Source organism: Pinus tabuliformis, chromosome X (assembly GCF_031772625.1).
Source record: "Pinus tabuliformis cultivar Carrire ecotype Pingquan chromosome X, CPIR1, whole genome shotgun sequence".
Classification (NCBI taxonomy): Eukaryota; Viridiplantae; Streptophyta; class Pinopsida; order Pinales; family Pinaceae; genus Pinus; species Pinus tabuliformis.
Genome location: NC_142308.1, coordinates 1,295,964,081 through 1,295,969,086, shown reverse-complemented (window position 1 = coordinate 1,295,969,086; position 5,006 = coordinate 1,295,964,081).

Below are 5,006 nucleotides of genomic sequence, written 5' to 3'. Positions count from 1 at the left end.
AATTTCTGATCTATGACGTGGGTGGCATTGAAAACATGTCTGGAAACATACTAGTGCTTCTCTTTTTGTACTCGATGACTGGACGAAATCTTGTTGTAAAAACCCATCCACATGTATTGTCTAGTTTGTTGAAGCTTACTCTAGGCCTACACATACTGCAATGGTTGGTGATCTTTGTGGATAATGGTCTCCTTGCCCATTAGATAAATATTCCAGTTCTAAATATCTTGCATTGGGGCATGGAGTTTCTTATCATAGGTAAGGTAATTCAAGAGTCACCCGTGGAACATTTCCAAATGACAACATACCATCTTACCTCCTTTGCATCAAGAATGCTCCCCCCACATTCTCATTTGCATCAATTTCCACTATGAAGGGATTATAGAAGTTTGTTAATGTGAGAATTGCTGCTTGACTTATCTTTTGTTTCAACTTGTCAAAATCCTTCTACGAATTCTTTACCCATCAGAAATTGTAACCACTTATTATTATGACATGGAGTGGTTTAACTATTACTGAAAATGACGCTATGAATTTTCATATATATTGTGTTCCCCTAACAAAATTCCTAAATTACATGACAGTAACTAGAACTTTTCATTTCATGATAGCCTCCATCTTTACATGATCTATCTTAAATTCCCCTCCATGGTCACATAGACCAAATACACCAGTGATTAATGAGAAAAATCACATTTATTGATGTTAACCAATAGTTGGTTATTATATAGAGTTTAAAACATCTACATAAGATGTGAGATGTGCTCATCCCTATTAGAGCTATAGACGAATATATCAACAAAAATTACTATAAAAAATGAATTTAAATATGGACATAATACATCTTTCAACAATCTCATAAATGTATTTGGTGCATAACATAAACCAAATGGCATGACCATCAACTCATACAAACCTTCCCTAGTATTGAAGGTAGTCTTACAGGTGTCTTCTTCATTGGCATGTGCCTAGTGGCATCCTAATTTGAGATTTAGCTTAGTGAAGCAATTGGCATTCTATAATTGGTCTAACAAATCATCAATATTGGGTAGAGGGTATTGATTCATGATTATAATCTTGTTCAATATCCTATAGTAAATATAGATTTTCCAAGTCCCATCCTTCTTGGGTAAAATGATAATAGGTGATCCACAAGGTAAGGTTCTTTGTAAAATCACTACCTACTTCAATAGTTTATGCAACTACTTCTTCACTTCATCTACTTGCAAAACATATTGTCTATATGTGACAACCTTTTTTGCCACCCTCTTGTAAAAATCACTATGAATTGTAATTCATGTAAATAATGAGAAAATGTAAATAATGATTGGGTTGGAGGAGTGGACACAGATTCAAAGGCTGAAAAGGAAGAGTTTCTTGTGCTTGTGTAAACCAGACCACCTCAATTTTTCCCCACCTATCTCCCCAGTGGAAGCATAACCTTGTTGGTACATACATTCAATGGTGTATGGAAAACAACAGAAAATGACATGTCACGTTGTCCTTAGTATCAAGATGCATGTTGAGAGAATAAACATGCATGAAAGGGATGTGAAGAAGGAAATTATAACAACGGGAAGCATGACAACATGGATCAAAATAATTGAGCGTGTGGTTAGTGCCACCATGACCTCAGTGCTTCATGACATGAGTAGAGAAGAGGCGGGGAACCACCGAATGAAGGGGGATATCATTCATTGATGTAAAAAAAGGTGGGCGAGAGGGGAGAAAAGAAACGATGGAGTAGGAAAAATAATAGCACAAGAGTGAGTAGAAGGGGAGGTGTAGAAGAACCTTGTGGTGAAAAATCTAGGACCTTTTCCCCTACATCTTGGTGATACCTTGTTGTGTTTTTTTGTTAACCTGACTAGGAGAGCATAGGGAAAGGTCGATTCACTCAGTTCTTGAGACTTGGGGGCTAAGAAACACCTTTGGAGTGAATCCATACATCTATTTTTAGAGAACCTTCCTTGAATTCTTGGTTGATACCCTATTCATTGATTTTTGAGAGTTTGAGGGAGTCATTGTGGTGTTCTTTGCTTGGGATGTCAATGATAGACCACATGAACAATGTAATCCTACTCTTGAATAATTTATTTATTGATTCATGATGTGAATACCCTTGATCACCTAACTCCTCGGAATTTAAATTTGGCTCCGGGGTGGTTAGCTGCAAGAAACTTTGTAGTGCATCTAGCCTACAAATGGGTGGAGAGTTGAAGTCCATCTATCAATTATTGCTCATTTATAGATTATAAGATAAGTGTTGCTTGTATACTTATTTCCTTGAATAATGAATATTTTTGTTATAAATCATTAGATGTATTACCTTTTTTAATAAAGAAATGTGTATTATTGTATGCATTTATAAAGAAATGTGTTGCGTGATTATTCTCAAGATCTAAGAGGCTTGTAGCTTCCTCTATATATTACTATACTTCCTCAGATGCATGGTTACTTGCATGTTTTGTGTGAATGTCAAGAATGTAGGTTAAGCCCTTGGGGAGTTTGAATTTCCATAGCTTAACTATTATCATTACCAGAGGATCTTTACGTTGAGTACTATTGGTTTTGGGTTGTTTTAAGGACTGTATGTTTCTTATTGTAAGTTAATATTGGTCCTTGTTGAATAATTGATGCTTCCTTCTTGGTTTTGGAGAAATACTTGAAGTAATGAATTTTTGCAAAGATATGCCTGAGGGCATGAGGGAGTGAGTCGAGACCTATTTCGCTTAGATCCAATGCTACTGTAATGGGGTTACAAAGCATAGTAGCCATGGATTTGGCTTGAATGCAATTCTAGAGTAAAAAATAAGTATGTTTATTCATGGATCATTAGAGGAGATGATGTAATATATATGTGTATATATTAATATTAGTGGACATGGTGGTTCTTGATGAACTCATTTGCAAATAATGGGATGTTGTGTATTAATTTTCCATTGTATTATGCATATTCGGGACATATTGACTGTGTTATTGCTTTATTTAGCTTTAATTGTAGCCTGTAATGCTTATGCCAGTATGAGGGATTTAATTTAGTTGTTATAACAGTATTGAGCTATGCTCGAGGCCAATAAAGGATTCTCAAAGCCATAGAAGCCTCTAAGACCTCTATGTGTGAGATTGTAGAGTGTTGTGTCTATAAGTGATCGAACCAAACATGATCAATTTTTCGAAGGAATTCAGCAATAAACTCACCAAACTTGGAGGGAGTTGTGCATTCACGTAATCATGGATATTTGTGAGCAATAGGTCATGTGGTCATGAAATCTAGGCATGGGAGTCAACATACCTTGTTGTTTTTGTTACATCGAATATGTAAGAGGAAAACTAAGAAAGTTGCTAAGTGAAATGGAGTGCTTGATGGGAATAAATATCATTACTCAATGTGTAGATTTATGTTTTCTCTGCATCCTACAAGAGTGAAGTTGTGGTTATCACCAAGACTCTTTCTTGTGATAAAATAGGGATATTTATGTCCCGAGAGAGGGAGATATGACCTTGTGGGACAAAAAAACTTAACGTTTGTTGGAGTGAATAGATTTATTGCAAGACACTAAAATATGGTTCCACAAATCAGGAATTATTCTTGTTACTAAATGCATGATTTCACGTCATGCTCACAGGTTCCCAAAAGTGTTTTGTGTAGTAGTCAACCTGGGATATGAAATTTGTAAGAATCTCTATGTCAAAAGGCTACATATTTCATGTAATGATCATTGATCCCTAGGAAGTCAAGCTGCGAGTATATGGAGGCTCATAGGCTAGGTTCCATAATCAACATGAAATTCATTAATACTAAAAAATATCACTGTGCACGCAGAGTTGGGACCTTGATGGGACCAAGGCCAAATATTAAGGGTGGAAGAGTGATGTGGAGGATATGAGGATGTGGCATGTGGATGATGTAACATGTGGAAAGTACAAGTTTGCTTTTCAAATGTCCTTGTGGCTTATAACTGAGTGACACGTGGCACCTTCAGAGGAGGCCACATTGCAACATGACATCATCATGGAATGATGTCATTGTGACATCATCATTGGTTGCTGACCGCAGTAGGTCCAAGAATGCATTTTAGGGGACAAGCAACAATTAACGAAGGATGAATGGGAGGCCACAATTGTTGGGAGGCCACAATTGAAAAAGTCAGAGAATGGGAAAACCCACTAGCAGTTAACACCAAAATATTCTTTTTCATGCCCTGAGAGTTGAGTTTGAGTTCCATCTACAACTATTTTAAGAGACATGAGCCACGAAATGAGAATATTTCCATAGCTTACCATAATGTTCGCAACGTGGACCCTTGCAAGCATTATCTTGTTTTGTGTTCCAACATGAAGGGGCGAGGCACAATGGCGTGGCACAACACAAGTTTGTATGGAAATCATGTGGAGATCGAGGCTGACATGGAAGAGCCACATGGGTTGCATGTTAAGCACCATGTGGCATCATTGTTGACATGTTAGGGTTATTGGGAAAAACTTTAAATGGCCATAACTTTCAATATGTAAGTTAGAATTTGCTAAAGTTTATATCGTCGAAAATCTCTTGATGAGTTGAATGCAATCGTGTAGTCCAAAGTTAATTATGCTAGCTTTGGAAAGGGATGAATTTTGTAACCCCATGTCCATCACGAGGCCATGGAGATTGAGTTAGCTTGAAGTAACACCTTCCACTACCCAAGAATAATACAAGGGGGTGGGAGGGAGTCTTACACTATATATCCCAATGTTTAATAATAGGGAGTTAGGAAAAAACTATATCTCATGCTCCACTTTCCTCTTAGGTGGTATCCCTCTAGGTTCCTAGAACACTCTTCTATATCCCTATAACAACTCCTCCAACTGTTGTTTTTTCCTTTTTAGTACACCCCTTTAAGGATTCATTTGCCTTTATCAATTCATCACGTGGATTATTCTCTCTTAAGAAAAGAAACATGTATTTCTTAGTAGACCTAATAAAACTTTTAACATGGGTGGCACTTAGTAATGAAATTTTCAAT